The sequence below is a fragment of the Myodes glareolus genome, chromosome 22, assembly GCF_982192425.1.
Source record: "Myodes glareolus chromosome 22, mMyoGla1.1, whole genome shotgun sequence".
NCBI classification, from domain to species: Eukaryota; Metazoa; Chordata; class Mammalia; order Rodentia; family Cricetidae; genus Myodes; species Myodes glareolus.
In genome coordinates, this window is record NC_142047.1 from 58,407,614 (window position 1) to 58,430,920 (window position 23,307).

General features: G+C 48.1%; 1 long non-coding RNA gene across 2 annotated transcripts in view; it reads right to left on the reverse strand.

Annotated features, from left to right (window-relative positions):
* Positions 1-3,179: 3,179 nt before the first annotated feature.
* LOC125410536 (uncharacterized) overlaps positions 3,180-23,307 on the reverse strand; it is an 89,384-nt gene continuing 69,256 nt past the window's right edge. For both annotated transcript variants that reach the window (XR_014999135.2, XR_014999137.2), the window contains 2 exons: positions 6,334-6,500; positions 3,180-5,285 (listed from right to left, as the gene is read on the reverse strand). This is a non-coding gene — a long non-coding RNA (uncharacterized LOC125410536). The remainder of the gene's footprint in view (positions 5,286-6,333; positions 6,501-23,307) is intronic.

A 23,307-nucleotide genomic window follows, 5' to 3' on the forward strand; every position in this document is an offset into this window, starting at 1 on the left:
ATCTATCTATCTATCTATCTATCTCTGTGTCTGTCTGTCTGTCTCTCTCTCTCTCTGTGTATATATATATATGTCAATATCAAAATTTCAGTCTTCATCTGGGAACACTGCCTATTGTCCAACCTCCAGAAACAGATGGGTTTCCTCTTTTGCACCCCCAGAATCCATGTCAGAAGGCCAGATGCAGCAACATGCTCCTGTAACCCCAGCTCCAGGGAGGCAGAGACAGGGAGATCCTGGGGCATGCTGGTGAGGTACCCTCGCCTAATAAGGGGAGGTTCCAGGTTTGGTGAAAGAAACTTTTTCAGCTTCCGTAGAGAGGCTCTCCTGCCTCAAAAAAACAAGTGCAGGTGTTGCGCAATACAGAAAAACCCTGGGCATCAACCTCAGCCTCCACACATATTATACATGCACACCTAACCCCCCCACACACACCACCACCACCACCACCACACACACTAAATGAACACATAGGTGTGTCTCTCGATAGTTGAAAGCTGAGCCAGCATTTCCCTGCCTTCCTTGCAACTCTGCTGAAACCTTGTGTTGTCCAACTAAAAAGATTAAGATCATTCATATTCCTGAATTCTGACTTATGGCTAGTAGAAGGCTGGAGAGGCTGCATCTGTCTGGGTTGGCTCTCTGAGTAAGCTGCACATTGTGTTGTCAGACTGTTGTGTCCTCCAGTCTCCATGGAGACAGCAAGCCCCGCCCACACACCTGTCAGCTGTCATGTTGCATCAGTGCTTTGCTTCATGTTGGTGGGCTTTCTCCAAAACCTCCATCTTGCTACACATGACCCCTCTTGAACAGCGCATCTGAAGCCTCCATCTTGCTATACATGACCCCTTCTTGTATAGTGCGTCTGAAACCTCCATCTTGCTACACATAATCCCTTCTTGTACAGTGCGTCTAAAACCTCCATCTTGCTACACATGACCCCTCTTGTACAGCGTGTCTTCCCAGACCTTCTGCCAACTCCGTCCATGCACACAATGGCACTCTCTCCGCAGCTGGGCACTTCCACTGAAATAGCGTTGGTTCGCTTCAGTCTGTCCTAATGGGAACGGTTGTGTCTGCCAAGGAAGGCTAGACTTGAGTTTAGACTGAATCAATGAGCAGCAAGACCCCTGTGCCCTGCCTTGCTGCCACACCCCAGCAACAGCAACTGAATCTCTAGCATGAGCTTTTCCACAACGGCTGTGCCAAGTTCTGAGCCAGGACTCCCAAAGGCTGCCTGGCTGCCAGAGCCTCCCTGATTCAACTGTTCTAGAGGACTGGCTGATAAATGAACCTCCTCCCTCCCTCCTTCGCCTCCTGCTGTTCCTCCTCCCCTCTCTGAGTATGTATGTGTGCATACATAAACGTTCATACAGGTGAATACATGTGTGTTCATACATACATGTGGGTATGTACCTGTACATACATATGAGCTCATGTGTGTTTCCTTCTTCGGGGGCTATCTTCCTTGACTTTTGAGACAGCATCTCGCATTGCGGGGATTAGTCTCTGCTCGCTGGCCTTCGGGGTCCCCCTGTCTTCAACTCCCCAGCACTGGGATTTAAAGCGAACAATACCACACTGGGCATTTCTACTGGAGATATAAATTCGAGTCTTCACATTTGTGCAGCAAACACATCACAGACTGAGTTGTCTCCCTAGCTCGGGAAACATTCTTATTTCAAAGTTCCAACGATAACGCTTGCATCCCTGTGAACGGGAGGCAGAGGAGGTTGCCTGATTGCCATGAAACAGCTTGCGGGTCTGGGCTGAGCCTAGTCGGCTCTGCTATAAGCTACCTCTAATCTCAAGCACTCCTGAGAGTTCCCTAACTGATAACTCACCTGGTTCCTCTGATTTTAGCCCCACCAAGTAGAGTCAGGTTCTGCAACTCTCAAGCAGGCTGCTTTAGTCTGGTGTCAGTTTGTAAACTCTGAAGTGTTCACTTTAGAAAAGTCCCCACAGGCAGTTCAATGGATAGGGACCATTGAGCCTGGGGTGCTGTGAGCTGGCAGGAGTGTTAGAAGTAGAGGGGACAGGCGTCTCTGGTCTCTCCAAGCAGGGGGCTCCAGGCAGCATCTAGAGATGACTGTCACCTCCTGTTTGTTAGTGCTCAGTGACTGGAAACTCTTACTGGGTGCCGAGCTGGCACCTCGGGGTCTTGAAATGACTAAGTTCTCAAGACTAGGTTTGACTCATAACTCCTGCCAGCCTCCAGGCCCCAGGTTTAGGTTTTTGATATCTTACCCGAGGGTCAAACCTCACTCAAACGGGACTCAAAGCTTCAAAGCCCCTCTGCCTCCCTCAGGAAGAAGCCAACCAAACTGAGCCTAGAGTGCGATGCTCACCCAAAGATGTGAGCCTTTGATTTTGTTCACATCCGGGGTGCAAGTCCACCTCACAGAGTTTATCCCTTGCCTAGCTGGTCCCTGGAGTTCTCCTTTGAGACTTGCCGTGACTGGTCTCCGTCGCCAGCACAGCATCCTCTCTTCTTTGTGTATTTTCGCGGAGGGGAGCAGACAGTGATACCAGAGCGATCAGTGCCTGCCTCTGTCTGTCACCATAAGTCCATGCCCATGGATGGAAATATTCAAAGCACACAACTGGAATGTCAAGAACTTGAACTTGGGGCTGGAGAGATCATCTAGTCTGTCAAGCATTTACCACACAAGCACAAGGCCCTGAGTTGGATTCCTCAAAACACACATGAAAAAGGCACGCGTGATGGCACACAGCTGTCATTCCAGTGTCGTGGGAGCTGAGGCAGGAGGATTCCCTACCTGGCACTGCCCAGCCTGGACTGGTGAACTACAGGACAATAAGAGACCCTGTCTCAAAAACTTAAATGAGGCTTGGGACGATGGCACAGTGGTTAAAGGGCTTGCATGAAGACCAGAGTTCAGGTCCCCAGAACCCATGTAAACGCCAGGTGAGTGTGGTGGCCTACCTGTAAAGCAAGCTACCCCGCGGCCATGCTCTAGGTTTGATTTAAAGGTCCAGTGAATAATGAGTGATTGAAATAATTTCCTGGACATCACATTTGGGCCTCCATATACACACATGTGCATACTCACAACCACAAGATCCGTGCCCTTACATGCATATCAAAATAAACATGCATAGAGCACGTGCACACACACACACAGAAAAAGAAAAAAATTGGGAGGGGGTCCTTTTTATTATTGTTTTTATTGAGCTATGCATTTTTCTCTGTTCCCCTCCCTTCCTCCCCTCTTCCGTGAATTTTTTTGGTTTTTCAAGACAGGGTTTTTCACTGTTTAAATCTGGCTGTCCTGGAACTCGCTTGTAGACCAGGCTGGCTTCAAACCCTCAGACTTAGATATCTGCCTGCCTCTGCCTTCTGAGTGTTGGGATTAAAGGCATGCACCACCACAACCTGATGAGAAAAAATTTAAAAAAAATAAGATAGATATCATCTGAGGAACACCTAAGGTTGACCTGTGACCCCCACATGCACACAAGTGCAAGTTCATACACACACACACAGAGAGAGAGAGAGAGAGAGAGAGAGAGAGAGAGAGAGAACTTGAGCTTAATCTTCATTGATTTCTAGTCCAAAGAAGCCAATGATTGACTAGACACAGACCACCAATCTGCAAATCACATTTAACATCATATAAGCAGGGAAAAGGAGGCTGCTCCGCAAACACACACTTGGTCCCAAACAGAGAAACAACTTCTAGGGAGATATCTCCCTATCCTCTGCTAAACTGTGTGCCGTGAGAACCAGGCAGGGCCGTGCGACCCAACCCAGCTGAGTGAAGAACAAAGCTAATCCATCATTACCACTCGGAAAGAACAAAAGGCCAAACAGAGCAAGAGGAGCCCAAAGGACAGGCTGCAGGGGAGAAGAAACGGTGAGCCAGGGTTCTAAAACGTGAGCATGCCTTATGAGAGGGTTTTCGGCTGGGCAACTATGCAGGGCAACCATGCAATCAGGAGTGCAGTCCCTGCAGCTTTGGTGGAACAAAGAAGACAAGGATGGGAGCTGTTGTCACTCGAGATGCAAGATGGAAGGCTTGAAATCCACATGGAGGTGGAAATGAAACGGGCAATTGAGGGATGGATAGGCTTGGTCTCCACTCAGCTGGAGGAGCCTCAGAGCTGCCAACTGTAGGTAGGCACACAGTAAAGAGAATGGTCAGCCCAAGGCCGAGGACGGTGAGGCTGTGCTCCTCTCACATGTGCACTTGAAGCTTCCTGGTTCCTCCGTTTCCTACCAAGCTCAGCAGGCACTGGTACCGCTGAGCGGCATGTGTTTAGGTCACAGACACTCTCTGGGTCCCATGTGTTGTTCCTCATTGCCACCCTAACCCTGGTCACAGAAGGATAAACTTTAGATAATGTCAGTGCGAGAAGAGGAGAACCAGTCAGCTGCTCTGAAGAACCCTTTGGGGCTGAGAACCTCAGTCAGCGGTACCGTGCTTACCTTGCTGGCAATAACCTAGATTCAATATCCAGGACTCACGTCACAGAGGCCAGGTATGCTGGTACATGCTCGTTGTTCCAGCACTGGGGGACAGAGACAGGCAGATCTCTGGGGGCTTGCTGACCAGCCAGCCTAGCTGGTGAGTCCAGAACAGTCTGAGACCTGCCTGTCTCAAAAGCTAAGGTGGACAGCTAAGAACTGCAATGAATGTTGTCCTTTGACCTCAACACACACACACACACACACACACACACACAAGCATGCACGCACATGAGACATTTGAATTCACACCAACACAAAAAGCAGGTTATCATGTAAATGCTAAGTAGTTCAGAAGATTGGAAAGACGGCAAGTATTTTCCATACTAAATACAAGATCAACTTCAGAGCTATTTTGTAAAGTCTCGTTAAGCAAAAAAATAAAAGTTCCGTCATAAACGGGTGTGGTGGCTGTTGCTATCGCTTCATCGGTAAACACGTCAAGAATAGACAGCCGAACAACAAGCTAGGAGCATCCTAGCCCTGGGAGGGCAGCTGGCAGGTGCACAAGTGGAGGCCGAGGCCATCTCCAAAGAACTCAGCTCTTTCATGCCCTTTGTGAACAGACACAGTAATAATTAAACATCATTAAGAAGCTGTCGTCTAAACTCCAGGAGACAACAGACAGACTCTGACTGGAGACACCACGAGGGCTTAAAACTGGCTGATGATTGAATCAGACACGTCCTCCTGACACGTCCTCCCGACATGTCCTTCCAGGCCTCTCCTCCCGACACGCCCTCCCAGGTTCGCCTTTGGAACACTCACTCTCCACTGTGGGATGCTATTTTGAAAGCTGTAGAGAGAGAATAGGATTATGTCACCAAGGGGTGGCCTTGGAAGGTTTGCCCTGGTCTCTGGTTACAGGCTTCTCTCTCTGCTTCCTGGTTTGTTCTATTGGGGACATCCTTTGCCAAATGCTCCTGCTGTCAGGACAGAGCCAGGCTAACCCACCACGATGGACTGAAATCTCTCTATGACTTCTGCCAGACAAACCCTCCCTCCCTTAAGCTGCTTCTGTCTGAGATGTGGTTGACGGTGACACAAATGAATGTTACTAATCAGTTATACCTGGGATGGTGAGAAGGACTTGATTCTACGCCCCACGTGGGGTCCCCTGTCCCTGTGATCAAGGGCTGGGGCAGGCGTTCCGTTCGGAAAGTGCTTGCCTCACAAGCACAGACCCCCGTCTTTGATTCCCAGCACCACAGAATCCAGGTGTGCTGTGCACGGCTATTCTATCACCCAGGAGGTAGAGGTAGAGGATTAGGAGTTCAAGACTCTCACAAAGAAAGAGATATCTCCATTCTCCAGGGGAATGGAGAGAAAAGAATGAAAAGGCTCATTAGACAAACCACACAGCGCAGACACTTTCGTAAGTGACATAGTCGGCTATTGGCAGGTTCACAGGATCCAGTGCACCTGCTTTATCTGAGGCCCCCTAGTTCTAGGAGCTCTTAGTGTATGCTGTAGACTTCCAGCCTACCGAAGAGGCTTGGGACTGTGAGTCTCCCATTGCTCCCTAGTGGAACAGCATTCTAACCCTTCCAATAGACATACATGCCGTGGTCTGAAGCCCTCTGGATGTTTTGGATGTCGATGTCTGAAATCCGCCTTATTGCCAGGGATTCCAGACTTAAAGACATTAGAAGGAGGCCAATAGGATGAGGTCACACCTCTGAGAGCAAGTGCTCCTGACAGGATTTGCATCTCAGATTCTCTTTAGAACTAAACATCTCTGGCTGCAGCGACTTGTGGAGACTCCGGGTCCGTCACTTGCACCACGTGTGGAGGTTAATCACAAGAGCCATGCCTTCATCCCAGCCCTGCTTTGAAAAACTCACCCAGCCTCAGGATGCTCCTCCTGGAGCCAGGCTGCAGCCTCCAGTTCTGTCCACTGGGGCTGCGATGAGTCAGTCTCTCCGAAGCTCGTGAGCGCTCAGAGCTGATGGATTACTGGTGTCCTCAAGCGATGAGACTGTAATGGTTCCCGGAAGCAGGGGTCATGAACCTAGAAGATATTTTTAAAATGTATTGGAGAAGGACTGGGAGATGGCTCTGTCAGTAAACTGTCTGCTATGTGAGCTCAAAGACCAGCACCCACATAGAAAAACAAGCTCTCCCCCTATAATCCCAGCCCCAAGGAGCTGGAGACAGGCTCACTGACCAATCACTTTAGTCAAATCAGTGATTCCAGGCCAGTGAGAGACCATGTCCTAAAAATAAGGTAGAGAATGACTAAGGCAGGCGTCTGATGTCAACCTCTGGTCTCCATGCATGGATCACACACATACATACACATACATACAACATACACACATACATACACACAGCAGAGATACACACACATACATACAAACACATACATACATACATACATACATACAAACACGCACGCACACACACAGTAAATTAGAGGACCATTTCAAGATCTATGTAGAGACTGAGGAGAGAAATGCTGATAAATAATTAAAACCATTATATTTTATCCCTTCCAAGGATGTCAAACTCCATCCCAATATCCTCAAATAACTTTTACTTAGAAAGGGAAATTCTTGTTCTAGCTTTAGAAAAGAATAAAATGCCCTAGAAATCCAAAGGTCTCTCAAACCTCAGCAGACAGGCCTTTGTGGATCACCACAGCCTCTTCACAGCTTCCATGTGGCTCAGGAGCTGGCAGAGGTCACACCCTGCATTGGCTGAGATGTTCCCTGGGATGGCACGCTATGTGACAGGAGATATGGGCAGGAGAAACAGAAATACGGTGCCATCCTGCATGCACAGCGATCCAATCAAAAGCAGTATAAAAACATCAACAGGAATGTTCTAGACAGTATGTTTGCTTTACATTTATTTATTATGTCAGGGTACAGGGAGCGTGCCATGGCATCTGTGTGGAGCTGGTTCTCTCCTTCTTCCACAAGGCTCCCAGGGATCAAACTCGGGCCATCGGGCTTAGCACCAAGCACCTTTACCCACTGAGCCATTGATGGTTAGCCCACAATCGTGTGTTTTAAGATGCATATCATTCTTGGGGGCATGACGAAAACCTACACGGCCCTATTATTTCCTGCCTGTGATGAGAATCATCTCTCTTCCCAGCTTCTCCATACTGTGTAGCTATTCTTGGTCATGACGTCAATTGTCAGGCGACTGCAATTCTTGTGTCCTGTAACCCTGGTTTTATTTAACAGTGACCCTTAGTGCAAGGGAGAAGATGCTGCTAATTCCACCTGTTAAAAACAAGCCATAGAATGCTTTCTTGGGTGAAAAAGAAAGTTCATGAAAATATAATATGACATAGACTCAAACCTTCACCATAGCGGCATGCCTATCAGTAGAAAATCAGATAACATGGGGTCTGATATGTCTCATATGACCACTGGGGTCTATAACACATCCCTTGATAATAGATGGGGAGTTATCTTATTGTAGATGAATGACTTACATTACCAGAGGTTGATGGTGTGGGTCCCCGGAGTCCCTAGGAGCCACTTTTGTGGACCGACAGAGTCTCTAGAGAGGGGCCCAGGTCCAGGTCATCATTTCAGCTAGATCATCCCTGACTGCCTCTTCTTAAACTGTAGTCCAACTTACTGCTTCAAGTCATTAAGAAATGAGTTCCAAGGCAACAAAGGACCTTCTCAAAGGTCAGAATGAAGAGAGGTAGAAAGTCAGATATTCCACTTACCCGGGAGGGTGGGGGGAGGGAAGACTTGAGGAGCAAGGGGCTGGGGAGTTGGCTCATTTGGTAATGTGCCTGGCCAGTCCCTCTCTCGCCCTGACCATAAATTTTGAGTTGACTCCCTCATAATGCTCAGATCTCAAAGAGAAATACGGCCATAGTCTCACATCCCTGGAATAGGCAGGCAGGAGAGAGAGAGGGACATCATTCTTGGAAGTAGGTCAAGCAAGGGAAATGGCTTGGAAAATCACCTCGTGTTTGCCTTCAGAGGCTGAAAAACATGGAAAGAAATTCCCAAAGCAAGAAGGTGCACATCTGTCTCTGTCAGGCCTTACCAACAGCCTACCTACTCAGTCATGTGGAATGATCCAGAGAGTCATGGTCCCTGATGGAGGAAGAACAAGGCCACCCCACCTGACTCCTCCTCTCTGCAGGTGCTCATAAAGACATGTATGACTGTACATCATTCCTCAAATGATCCTGGAAGTCTCATAGGTGCTACTTCAACTCTTCTGGGGCTTTCAGAATAATGCCTCAGGCTAGTTACCTTCCGGAAAGGCATAAAGGGAGACCACTTGCAGCCTGGCAGGTGCCTTGGCCTGTGGCGTTCGCACTGAGCACCCCCTCCAGCCTGGAAGCTTCCTTTCTGGGCTCCACAGTCTTGGCTGCTCCCTTCCTTTGTCTCCAGGCTCTGATCGCTGGGCAGTGTGCCTATTAATCTCAGATGGGATGAAGTCTCTGCCACTTCCATTTGAAAAAGCAACAGCCTTTGCCTTTTCCATTTGATTCAACTGCATGAAATATTTATGAGTGCCCGGGCACTTCTGTGCCCCTCTCTCCCATCGATTCTCAGTCGCGCTAAGTGTAGACTTGGAGGAAAACACTTCCCGTCCATCAGGGACAGGCCAGAGATGACAACACCAAGGGGCTCAGCTGCTTCCTGTCCTCTGGGTAAGCGGCAATGCTCTGGTGTACAGGTGAAGAAGCTGATGTGGATTTCTGAGCCTCGGCAGTCACTCTACAGAGGGCAAGATCTTGCGGTTGGGGATTCTAGAGCTTTTATTCCCCCTCCCCCATACACACACCTTATTTTCTCCCATTGGGAGGGCTTTGGAATTTTTGCTATTGGTTCTGGTGGTTTGCTTTGTTTGTTTGTTTTGTTTTTGAGACGTAATCTCAACAGGCTGCCTTTAAACTCATTGTGTAGCTGAAGATGTCCTTGAACTCCTAACCTTCCTGCCTTCACCTTCTGAGGGCTTAGATGACAAGTCTGAACCACCATACCAGGTTTATATGGCCGTGGGGACTGAATCCAGAGCTTTGTACTTTTGGGGCAAGCACTCTATCAACTGAACTGTGTATCTTTAGGGTCTCCTTGGGGGCTTCAGGAACCACACTAAGGTGATTGAGAATGAACTGGTCTAAGAAGCCTGACAGAGGTGCCCAGAACCGTGTGGTTTCTACAGGGCTAACTGCCCCACACAGCAGTCTCAGAAGGACTGGGTTTTTCAGGTTATTGTTCCCAGGGCTTACCAAAGGATTTTATTCTGTCTCTCCAAAGGAACTCCTACCATCCCCTGGCCAGTTTCTCTTCAGTGCTTCCAAGCTCAGCATTGCAATCCTTCTAAATTCAGATGTAGGCACAGAAACTAGCAGAAATGATGTAAGGTGTGCGGACAGGAACTGATCATGGGAAAGATTCAGCTCTCACAGGGTTGGACCCTTTTGAGATTGTCAATTGTCAATTGTCACATTGAGATGTGACAATGGCATCTGCAAAGTTCATGCTCAAGAAATGCGCAATTGGATTATTTAAAAAATATATTATGTTTGGAGTAAATTCTCAATTTCATGTCAATCTGCATTCATGCATTCATGGTCACCCTGGGCCACATGTGGACTTTGGACCCTGCCTTGAACACATTTAATGCCTCCCAGGCTGTGCTAGAGGACAAGGCTAATAGTCACCTCCCAGGGTACTAGGAAGGTTGCACACCTAATGTATGTAGAACACATAACCAGGACCCAGAAATTGGTAAGAGTCTTAGAATTATCACTGCCATGATAAAACACCACGACCCAAAGTAACCTGGGGAGGAAAGGGTTTATTAGGCGTACACCCACAGCACTGTTTGTCATTGAAGGAAATTGGGGCAGGAGCTCAGACAGACAGGAGTTGGTGCAGAGTCCATGAAGGAGTGCTGCTTATTGGCTTGCTCATCATGGCTTGCTCAGCCTGCTTTCTTACAGAATCTAGGACCACAGCCCAGGGATGGCACCACCTACAATGGGTTGGGCCCTTCTCCAACAAACACAAAGTAAGAAAACACCTTACAGGCTTGCCTACAGCTGGAGCTTTTGGAGGCATTTTGTTTTTCAGCTGAAACTCCCCACTCCCCACTTCTGATGACTCTAGATTGTGTTAAGTTGACATAAAACTAGCCGGCACATTAAGTGCCTAGTAAATATTAATTATTATTGTTAGTGACATATTGTTGGTAACTAAGTGTTATCAACTTAGTTACCTGAAAGACTCCAGGGTCAGCAGGGAAGTGTCACTTCCAAGGAATTAGAACAATTGTTAACCCACCTAGTAGAAATATTATCAGATATGATATTGTAAGAAGACCTAGGTAGATAGCTCAGTTGATCTAAGTTTGATCCCCAGAACCCAAATTAAAAAAAAAAAGGAAAAAAAGAGAGAGAGAGAGAAATGGTAGTGTTTACTTGTAATCCCAGATCTGGGGAGGAAAATACTGGAGAATCCCCCAAGGTTTGCTTGGCAGTCAGCCTAGTCTAATCAGAAAGTCCCAGGCCAGTGAAAGACCCTGTCTCAGTGGAAGCACCTAAGGAACAACACCCAAGACTGTACACACACACACACACACACACACACACACACACACACACGCACACGCACGCATGCGCACACACACACACATGCATGCACACATGCACACATGCAGATCACGAGATATTACAAGATCAGTGCAGTAGATGACACATAGTACTTACCCATAATACAAAGTCAGAATTATGAGTCAATACCCTAAACCAGAAAGTTTTTGGAATGGACTGAACTTCTAGAAACAGCACCACGAGACTGTCAGGACGCCACCTGATGGTTTTGCTGAGGTTAAAGGAAAAGTGTGTTTGGACAAGTGGCCCCCTGGAAAGACTCCAGGGCCAGCGGTAGAACGTTACCTCCTCTGACCACAACCAAGCAAAGCCAACAAGAGAAAACGCTGCTGCTGGACTGGAAAATGGCTAAGTTCCCACAGCCCCTTGCTGTACCAAGGGAGGCAGGCTGGGGTGCAGCAGAGAACACACAAGACTACCTCTGAGCCAGATGTGGTCAGCTTGGCAAGGGGGCCTGGTTCAGCTCTGAAGTTATTTTAGGTGGCAATAACAGAAGAGGTTGGTTTGAGGTTGTTCGGTTATGTGGCCCTCCCTGCACACGTACCCTCAAAATGCAGAATCTGGATGAGATAAAATAAATGCTCAAGCCCCCACGGCTCACCTGGCATGGTCCCCCAAAAGTGCATAAGCAAGCAGGCCACCCTAGTGTCTTCTGAGCTAACGTGCGGCCCTTCGCACTCCGGGTGTTCTCAGGGAGACCTGAGCTGTACATTTTCTTTGCCCATGTGGAAACGACTGAGCAAGCACTCCTGTTGAATACAGCTATGCTTACCCAGCCAGCACCAGAGCACAGCTACAGTGGAATGCCTTACATGCAGCTGGCACTTTGTCCATCTGTTTACGTTTAAAAAGGCATTCGCTGACTTTAGGAATCCCAGTACCCATGGCCCAGAACGCATAAGCCATTCTATGAGGGTAGAAACGAAAACCAATTGAAAAACCGCTTGTCCTGGGTGGCTCAGTGAACTTAGGAGAGCTAGAAATGTCTTGGTGGAACATCCAGTCCGACAGAGGAGGGTCTTCAGGGACTCTCACCACAGTACCACCCCGGCTATGGGCTACCTTCCCCACTCCACCCTAAGGTCCCTGGAGTGAGAAGAGACAGGCTGGATTCTTTCGACGTTCCCCGCATAGAGTCTGATGTCAGAATCTCAAGTTGTAGGTGAGCTCTACACCGTGGCGTGGTGGATGTATGAGTCTCCACCGTGCTTAGACCAAAGCTTGCTTATATACATTCACCAGAACTTGTCCTGTTTGTTTTTTTATAGAATTCATCCTAATCTCTGTGAGGAGATATCTCATGGCAGGTTTGGGTGTTTGCATGGGTTTTGTGTTTGTTGTTTTGGTATCTATGGGGAGGAGGTGTACACACTTACGGAGGTCAGAGGCCAACCTTGGGTGTCTTTTCTCAGACACTATCCACCGTTTTGTTCTGGGTTTTTTGTTTTGTTTTGTTTTGTTTTTTGTGACAGGATCTCTGACTGGTCTGGACCTCACTGAATAGGTTAAGCTAGCTGGCCAGTGAACAACAGAGATCTGCCTGTCTCTACCATCTTCGTTCTGGGATTATGGGGGTGTATGTGGACCATGTCTAACTTTTTAAGTGAGTTTTGAGGATTGAGTCCATGCTTGCAAGGTAAGTACCAACTGAGCAATTACCCCAATGCTCATAGTGGTCTTGGCTTGCATTTTCTGTACTAATGAACGGTGCCTAGGACATCTTTTCCTTACCTCTTGGCCATTTGTATGTCAGCAGAGAAATGAGAACCTTGTGACCAGATGGAGATGTGAACACTGAATGCTAAAACTCTACTTACAGGGAGAAATGGTGTGCTGCACCTTCAAACTCTGTCGAGAAGGCAGTTCTCAGGATGAGTCATGTCACCACCGAGGCAGGGGGCACAAAGGAACAAAGCGACCTCTGGGAGACGCTGGATGTGTGTCACCTCGATGGTGATGATGGCCTTGCTGATGCTTTCAGCCATTCACTGTCACTGATTTGCCCATATAAGATACATGCAGCTTTGTAAATCCGTGATAGTTCCACAAAGATGTTGGAAATAAGACAAGCCAAAAGTAATCTTGTGCTGTTTTAAAAAATGTAAAAGCAAGGAGAGGGCTGGGAGGACACTGAAGTTGATCATTTTTTTTCTTTCCAACCAAAAGGATCCAGCCTCAATACTCAGCAGCCATGTGAAAGCCAGGGCTGAAGCGGCATGCTTATAAGACCAATGTTGGAGGCTTAGACACAAGGATGCCTGGGGTTTGATGGCCAACTAACCTAGATGACTTGATGAGTTCCAGGCCAGTGACACACCCTGCCTCAAAAAAAAAAAAAGAGGAGGAATGAAAGGCATCTAAGGATGACCTCTGTCCTTTATTACACACACGCACACAAATACACAGGTGTACATGCGTACACGGATGTATATACTGAGAGAGAAGTGCATACCAAGCACAAAGTCAGGTGTCTAGCCACCCTGAAGCTCCCTGTGGAAGAAGACATGTGCACGGATGTGTGAGCACTGCAGAGATGCCCGACATGCCCCCGGGCATGTGACTCATGGGTGAAGAAATCAGTTCACGATCACAGCCCTGCAGCGTAGCTTGAGGGTGTTAAGCTCGCTTGTTGAGTCATCCCAATTAAGAGCAATCGAAAAGGCATTTCTGCCATACTGTTTGAACTCCAGAGCTCAGAATCCGTGGGCAGAGACCGTGGAGATACACTACAAGGTTTGGGAACAATCCAACAACAAACAGTAGACACAAAGTGTGCATCCTTTAAGATCCAAGGCGGAACAGCCTGCACTATCCCGGGCTGCATCCAGCACAGCTTGGTACTTGGAAAACTGACTAGGAGTAGCAAGGGAATGAAGAAAGGGCAGACACACAGACATGTACCCAATGAAGCTAGGGTCAGGCGCAGTTCTCTCACTGCTACCGCTGCCTCTGGTACTGCAACCCAGAGCCTTGGTATGTTTGTTAGGTTCAGCACAGAGGGAGGGGTGAGCTCGCCTCAGAAGGAGGTCTGTGCACTTGAGCAGTCTCGGACTGTAAACATCCCTGAGGAGGAAGTTACCATGGCTAGTCTTTGCAGATGTTGATCAATTGTTCATAAACACTCACCCGTATACCGACTCCCAAGTAAAGCTTGCCGTTCCTCTTGGGCCTGGCCCGTATGCGTAATGACTTGGCCAGTTTACTGCACATCAGTTGGCCTTGGGAGTCCTTGACAGGTTGTGCCCATATCAAAATAAATATTTACTCAGGGCTTCCTCTGTTCCCTACAACCCGACCCTTCTCCTGGATGACAGTTTCCTCATGGAGGAAGCTGATTTCAAAATAACCTACATCCAGAGGTTGAAGATGGCTCAGCAGGCAAACATGTCCTGCATAAGCACATGAATCTGAGTTCAGAGCTAGTCATGGAAGCAACTACCTAGACCCCCCAGAGCTGGGAAGGCAGAGGCAGAAGGAATTCTAGGGCTCACTAGCCAGTCAACATGGCCTAACCAACAAGCTCCTGGTTCAGTGAGATACCCTGTCTCAAAAGATAAGTGGAGAAAATAAATAATATATAGGGTAGAAAACAACAAAAGAAGGCTCCCGACATCAACCCTGACCACACATACACACACACACACACACACACACACACACACACACATACACATACACCACGCTCCTCTTCAATTGCAAACATAACTTTTTAAAATTTACATAAGGGAGAAAGCTAGCACCTGCCTCCCACGCTTTATTTACCACAGGCCTTCAGATTCTGAAAGATACTGAGTGAGGACCTTCTAGGCTTCTTCTTTGGGCCGAATACTCTGAATGTTCACATATTTGTCTTTTCTTCCTAGCATGTTCTGCTTGTTTCTCCCTACAAACAGAGGCCCATGGCTTCGGGTGTGGCATAAAGCCTAAGGATGAGATGAGAAGCTTCCACCAACGTGACAGTCCCTTTGGTCTCTGAGATCTCTCTGGACTGTGTCGCTCTGGGTTCCACGGCACACAGTGAGGCAGTAGGGGCGTCTGTCCAAGCAGTGGGGGCGTCTGTCCAAGCTGAGCTCCTCTCCCAGGATCACCTTTACTAAGGCAGAGCGAAGACTACAGATGAAACCCTCCCGTTAGCCTGAATACACGCACAGGGCAGAAAGAAAACTGGGAAGAGTAAGCTCAGCTGACAGCCTTGAAGAGTGAGTTATTTTCCCTTCAATGTTCCTTGATTATAATTTCACCATTTCAATAAACAAAATCAGAACAATTTTAGAAAAGAAATAGTGGGTCTTTATAAAGTGTTCGGATAGTGTAGAAATATTTTTGAAGTATATAATTTTAAGCATAAATAACGCAGATTGTAGGCACAACAGAAAACTACACAGAGAATTTTCTACTCACTGCTGTCATTGACTTTAATTCCTTTAGTTTCAGGGGAAAAAAATGGTAGGAAATTTGCTGTGGTCAGAATCAGATGTGAGAATGTGCTGAGCAGCTCCGTCACAGTGTAAAGCAGTGTGCTTACGTGGAACTCAGGTGTGTCCTGCTGCACGAATAATGTGAGAATTGGACCCAAAATACACCTCAGGGTTTTTGTGAACACTGTGGAGGTGTCTTCGTAAAAGTCCCTTGAGAGACTCGGTTCTAGCCTTGCCTCACCTGATAGCAAGAATCACAACCTGTGTGAAACAGGGACAAGACAGCAGTGATGGACCCTTTAACTCCAGTACCCCAGAGGCAGAGGCAGGCCTGTGAGCTGCAGTACAGTCTGCTCTACAGATCAAGTTCCAGGACAGCCAACCTAAGCTCCACAGAGCAACCCCGTCTCGAAAAACAAACAACAAAGCAGGAACAGGGCTGACTGAGATGGTTCTGACTGTAAAGTGCAAGCCTTAAAGTCTGAGTTCAGATCAGCACAATAAATCAAAAGCTGGCACAGCAGAAGGTGGAGTCTGGAGGGTCCCTGGAGCCCACTGGTCAGATAGTGTAGCTGAATTCAGGGAGCCAAATGCTCAGTCTAAGACAAGCATTTGTTCTCACACGTGCATGCGTAAGGAGCTCAGAGAGTTATCCCGTCCAGGGCTTTGTCCCACGGTGATGCAGGATCCTAAGCTCTCCCGATTGCACATTGCATCACGCAGCAGCACAATCTATGGAAAGCCGTGCCTTTCGTCACGGGCCTCAGTATGCAAGCTGAGAGAAGAGACAGCACTGTCTCCTGACTGCTCTGTGTTTGGCATTTGATGGTGGCTTCATATAAAACAACTAAAGAGATGGAATCCAAGGCACCATCTGTATGTTGGGTCATGTGTGCAGTGTGTGTGTATATGCACGTGTCCACATGCATGCGCACAACATGTATGGGTGCACACATACATCACATACATGGAGGTCAGAGGACATCATGCATTTTTCTCAATCACTCTTCACTTTTCTTTTGAAGATAGAGTAGTCTCTGCACCCAGAGCTCAACAATGTGATTAGTCAGCCCTTGGGATCATCTTCCTGTCTTTTCGCTGGCACTGGTAGTATAGGTTTAAACCATTGTGTCTGGCTTTTTACATGCATGCTGAAGCTGGAATTCAAATCTTCATGCTTATACTAAGTGCAAACACTTTACCCGCTGAGCCGACTCCCCAGCCCCCAAGGTACCATTTTGGATTATAGAAACTCGTACAATGGCAGAGACATTTGGGCCCAATGATTGTTCAGTGGTCTTTGGATCACTGAGAGTGACTTAAAAATGTATCAGAGACAAGATCCACACGGCCCATCAGTATCAACATCCATCTATGTTCAAATTGGCAAAAGCAGCCAAACAACTGGTGCCATCAGAGATGGTGCCCGCCAGCCACCAGCAGCCACGCCACAGTGAAGAGGATGTGGGCACAAACCTTTCAGAGTTCAATGTGTTACCTGAGACCAAGCTAGCACCATCAAAATACCGTATGCCCTCCACCCCTTCCGATGGCCCCAAGCCTGGCACAGGGCTTACTCAGAACGAAAGTAGCACTTGTGTCTCTGGGCCAACAGTCTTTCCTAGGTGGGTAAGTGAGGTGCCAGACAGAGCAACTAAACCAGATACTTGTGCCGCCCAACAAGAGACGGGCCTAAACAGAATCCGTGTGCCTTGCCAGATCATATCGACACCGTGATAAACATCAGAAACCTGACCACAAATCCTAGCTCTTTTAATTTGTCATTCCGAGATACATGCAGGCACACACTCGGACCTCCTTTGGCCTAACGGCGTTTCAGAAATAAATTGGCAGCATGTCGGTATGAAACGCTGCCAGTTAGTTTCATTTATCAATTTGTTGATGTCATTGCAAAAGAAATAGCCTCCACTTGAGAAACGACACTTCATCCATAACAGAAATGGCTCGCGTGCTCCTCAACGGCCAGCGTGTCAAGTAATAGAACATGTCACCAGGCTAGGCTCCTGCAGATAAGCAACACCATAGCCAATACATACTCAGCCAAAACAGTGCTTCAGAATGTGGGAAGGAAACGGATTTTACAGAGTCAGAGATCAGCGAGCGTGGAATGCCAGAGAGATTGACAGCTTGGCTCTCAGTCACTGCTTCTCACGAGCTGGTCATGGGAGGGAACAGCCGTGGATGAATGTCTGTCCAGGTACTTAAATGATCCATATGTCTGTCTCTCATCTCTCCCTAACACTTTCCTTGGGCTGAAGAGTAGACCTGATGAGCTAGTTTAGTTTCTGACCACCAGCTCTTGCTGGAATGGGCAGCAGGCATGATTAGTAGATCCAAGATGGCCTGTCTCTGTGCTCCCCACCAGCTCCAGGCCAGACAGACATCTCTAATCGATCAAGAGAAAACATAGGACTGGGGAGCTAGCTCAGTGGATCAACTGCTTTCCCCACAAATGGGGACCTGGGCAGAGTGGAACACCCTTATAATCCCACTGATGGTGAGGTCTCCAGACGACAGGCAGATCCCGGAAGTTCAGGGACCAGCCATCTTAGTCTGCATAGAAGAGTCCCAGGCCGGTCTCAAACAAAAGATGGAAGATGCTAAAGATCGTCTGAGACCGAGAACTCTGACCTCGTGTATGCACCCACACATACACACGCACCCCCAACACACACACACAGAAGGAGCAATCACATGCTGGTGATTCATACTCCAGGCTGAAAAGGCACCATCCATAAGGTTCCCTAGCATGCATACAGAGCGTGAGTCTTCTAACTCTGCTTCTGGACTCAAAATCCTGAAGCTATCCCGCCAACCTCCCCAGATCTGAGCTTCCTGGAAAGATAAAACAACAACAACCAAAAAAAAAAAAAAGGAAAAAAATTTAAAAAATAAAAAACAAGGCTAATGGAGTTGGCATTCTGTAGAAAAGTGCTAGGGAGGAATGATCTCTCCAAATGATTACAAAGCCCTTTGCAAATACCAAAGTGGTGATGGAACCATAATGAGCTCAGCCCAGGAGCAGGATGTGTTGACGGCTAGCAGCTTTAATTGCTCCTGCTCCTTATTAAACTGCTCGTGGTTTGAGTAGAAAAAGGTGAGTATTTCTCCAGTCTGGTCCAACCGGGCTGAGGATTTCTGCGATGTGCAACACTGCCCTCTATCGGCAGCAGGCGTCCTAGTCAGCCGCGGACGCCTAGCGATTCTCTTTCCTCACCTTGTATCTTTTTGAACATCACAGCTGAGGCCCGGGAACTGGTGAGCAGGGGCCCGAGACCTGACGGCTCAGCAGAGGGTTTTTGCTTCACAGAGTGCGGTATGTGTCCATTAGAAAGCTGCTGAGTGGAAATCTTATTCCCTGGGATTTTAAACAGCCACATTTCCTGGCATTTGACATAAATGGGGCATTTAGCAAATGGAGTGCCAGATGGAGCTCCTGGCTCTGGAAGACACTGGAGAGTCGGAACCGCTGTATGTACGCATTTGATAGGCTTGTTCACCGCTGGGCCAACCATGGCTCAGAGGAGGTGGGGTATGCTTCAGGCCTCCGAGGCCGCAGGTGGCCCCTCGCCCTCAGCGCCTCAAGGATACTTCTCAAGAGCCACAGTTAGGGTAATTCATTTTAACCCTCAACAGCCCACCCCTCTCAGCTTGACTGCCTTACAAACCTCGTATAGGAATGTAGAGCCGGTGAATCACACTTGTGCAGTGGGACCTCTGGAGTGGTCTGGGGCTGACCTCGAGATCACCGTTCTTGAGACCGAGAAACTGATGCTTAGGGCATCCAGGCAGTTGCCCAAGTTATACAACAGCATCATGTAGCATCAGAGAGTCATGAAACCTCGGGTTCTCTGGAGTTGTCTGAGCCCACTTTCCCTCGGTTACACAATATCATCACATAAACATAGGAAAGCCACAAAATCTCAGATCTTCTCAAATGCGTGAGCGTGCTTTCCGCACACACGGACACACCCCGTCATACTGGTGCCGCGCTGTTGGTGCGTGGTTCACCACTTCTTGACATTGCTGAGGTGGAAGACAGAGACTGGATAGTGATGTGATGACTCCATCAGGTCTCCAGGGTCTTTTGAGGTAGAAGCGTCCTTTCTTTGCTAAGCTGGTGCCACTATATAAACTGAACCAGACGAAGGTCTGGGGTGCCTCACGTTCAGATAATCCCCACATATATTCATGAAGTAGCTTTTTCTTAAGCCCACAACACAGCTAATCACGGCATGTACCATTGCAGCCCAGCATGGATGCTGTTCTTTTTCCATAAAGGAGAAGAGAGATATCTAGAAGCACTGAGGCACTTTTAGCTCACATGGTAGGCAACCGGAAGAACTTAAGACTCCAGTCATGGTGGTCCACTCTTGTGCCCCTGAAGTCCGTGTGTTGTTATTTTACAGGCTCTTGGGTCCCTGCTTTAACTCAGGAGAGATCGTGGGAAATGAAACTCTGTTTCCTCTCCTTCCCTCCCGCCCGCATGTGTGACTTAATCAAAAGTACACAGACACACTCCACCAGCCAACGCCTAAGCTGTTTACCACCTCAACTGGGAGACGCTGAGAGTAGCTGTATTGGACTGTAGAGAAGGCTACCTCACAAGGGGCTATGAGGTGACCTGGGTGCCTGGCACATCCAACCTGTCTTGCTCAGTTTGTGCAGTGGTACCTGCTTCCTTCTGAAACAGTGGGCCACTCTCAGCCTCTGCACAAAAGCCTGGCACAAGGTCCCTCTGCTCCAGAGAAGCCACACACCCCCTGCTTCAAAACAACACTCTTATTGCATAGAACTCTTTCAACAAACACCTCTAGAGAGCATTGCTTTTCTTTGAAAGTAAAACACGCAATGGTGGCTGCAGAGCAAACTCCTTTCCCAGTTACACCCTTGAAGCTCTCCTGGCTCCCTACACTGAACTAAATGTCTGGGAACAATTTCAACAGAGATCAGCTTTGCAAGTTTTGAAAAATGTTTGTTCCAAGCCTCCAGTGAGCATAAAAAGCCATTTTTTCTATAATGTTTCCACTAAGACCCTTTCAGAGGTTGTCTGCTCCATTTCTGAAGAGATCTGAGTGAGAAAGGAAGGGCCTTACTTCTCCAGGCATTGTGACTAGGAAGCACCCACTTCAGACGTGTTCATAAAAGGTTAGAGAGCAATAAGACCCTGGGATGCGCCACTGATGGTGGCGGAGAAGGAGTGGCTGAATGAAGGTGGAAGGGGAGAGGAAGAGAGAAGGAAGAGGAAGACAAGAGAAAGAGAAAAGAGGAAGAGGAGGGGGCAGGGAGGGAGAAAGAAGAGAAGGGAGAGAGAGAGGCAAGGAGGGAGAGAGGGAGGGAAGGAGGGAAAGAGAAAAGAAAGGAGGGAGAGAGGGAAGAAAAGAGGGAGAGAGGGAGGGAAGGACGGAGAGAGGAAGGGAAGGAGGGAGAGAAGGAGGAAGGAAAGGAGGGAGAGGGGGAGGGAAAGAGGGAGAGACGAAGGGAAGGAGGAAGAAAGGAAGGGAAGGAAGGAGAGAGGGAAGGAAGAAGGGAAAAAAGATTATTAAGGAACAACAGCATCTCAGATCAAGGTTAAGAGATTTGACCGACTTTGTCATTTCTGAAGAGAGTCCTGCCAAAGGGGATGCTGACCCTCATGCAACCATCCATGCTCTTATAGGTGGGGTGGGGGTGGGGTGTGGTGTTTTGTTAGAACACAGGGAAAGGGCATGATAGATCACAGTGCACAGTTAAGTGATTCCCTAGCAAACAGGTCCCTAAGGTCTATGAAAGCCAGCCACGGTGACAGACAAGTTATTACACAGCCCCAGGGTTCCAAACCGGTATTTTCACCAGCTAGTCTCAAACGTGGGAAGAATTCCTCTGGTCCTCCTATTGGTTAAGAGAGAGAGAGAGAGAGAAAGAGAGAGAGAGAGAGAGAGAGAGAGAGAGAGAGAGAGAGAGAGAGGAAAGAGAGGATGATGATGGCTGGGCAAGACGATAGCACAGAACCTCTGTGGAGCATACTGCCACACAGTACCCGACTCATATTTTCCCTCCATAACCATTAGAAAAGAATGAATTTCAGAAAGGGGGGAACGCAGTGGTCTTCCTAAGCCAGGGCTCTGCTGCCTGCCGACTGTGACCACCCAGGCCCACTGATAGAATATGCTCCGTTCCTAAGTCAAGCTGTAACTGCTTTGCACAGAAAGATGCTTCGGTCTGCAGCCCATGGCATGAGAACGAAATATCTTTGCTGGCATGTGAGGGGAGAGGGTTGAATTAGAAGTTTATTATAATTTTTATATGAGTCAATGAAAACTTCCTCCAAAGAGCCCATTAAAAAAAATGACTTTTGGTTTTCCAGAAAAGCACATGGTTCTTCAACATATGGTCTATGGGGGTTCGTACAAGGGTGTGGACACAGGTGTGTGTGCACCTGTGAAGCCAGGGGTCAGCCTCAGCAGTCTATAGGGGTGTTATCAAGGGTACAGGCACAGGTGTGTGTGTGTGTGTGTGTGTGTGTGTGTGTGTGTGTGTGTGTGTGTGCAGGTCAGCCTACGCTGCCATTTCCTAAAAGTCTTCTACCGTGTTTTTTTTTTCATTGTTTGTTTGTTTGTTTTAGAAGGATTCTCCCACTGAGACCTGGAACTCTCCAAGAAAGCTAAGCTGGCTGCCCAGGGATCACCAGGGACTTCTCCCATCTCCACCTCCCAAGCCCCGCCACACTCTGGTTTTTTGTTGCTGTTGCTACTGCTACTGTTGTCTTTGTTTTGTTTTTATATCCATTCTGGGGTCAAACTCAGATCCTTTATCAACCAACTCCTCTTCCTGCCCCTCTAGCCACTTTTAAAAGCAAGCGTTAGGATACAGCTGAGTGGGGGAGTATTCACCCAACATGTGCACATAAGACCCTGGTTCCCACTCCTAGTGGGAGAGTGTTCACCCAACATGTGCACATAAGACCCTGGTTTCCACTCCTAGTAGGAGAGTGTTCACCCAACATGTGCACATAAGACCCTGGTTTCCACCCCTAGTGGGAGAGTATTCACCCAACATGTGCACATAAGACCCTGGTTTCCACCCCTAGTGGGAGAGTGTTCACCCAACATGTGCACATAAGACCCTGGTTTCCATTCCTAGTGGGAGAGTGTTCACCCAACATGTGCACATAAGACCCTGGTTTCCACTCCTAGTGGGAGAGTGTTCACCCAGCACGTACACATAAGACCCTGGTTTTCACCCCTAGTGGGAGAGTATGCACTCAACATGTGCACATAAGACCCTGGTTTCCACCCCTAGTGGGAGAGTATTCACTCAACATGTGCACATAAGACCCTGGTTCCCACTCCTAGCACTGCAAACAAAATGAAACCTTGGGCTCCCAGACAGGGAGCAGGCAGAAGCCTGGGTGGCACAGCTGAGTTACACTGGTCATAGGGCTGCATGGGTGCCAGGGGCGCACCCTACCAGGTGAGCAACAGCGACAACATGGGCTCTTAACACTCCCATGTGTTTGCTTGTGGCAACGAGGAGTCTCACACCACCTGCAACCACAGACCTCACTTATAAAATCAAATTAGATAACAACTGAGGTGTCCATTCCAGGGAACCCCTGTTCTGAAAGCTAATGTTTACTTTTTAAAGCACAGCCTGCTGTGCTGTGGGGTCAAGAGTCTAAGAAGTGAAGGATTGCTATTCAAGATCGGTCTTTTTGTCTGGATTCTCTTCCATTTCTTTTGCTTCGGAATTTTCAAGCTCTCTCTCAGAGTAAATCACCATTATGAGCCCCTTGC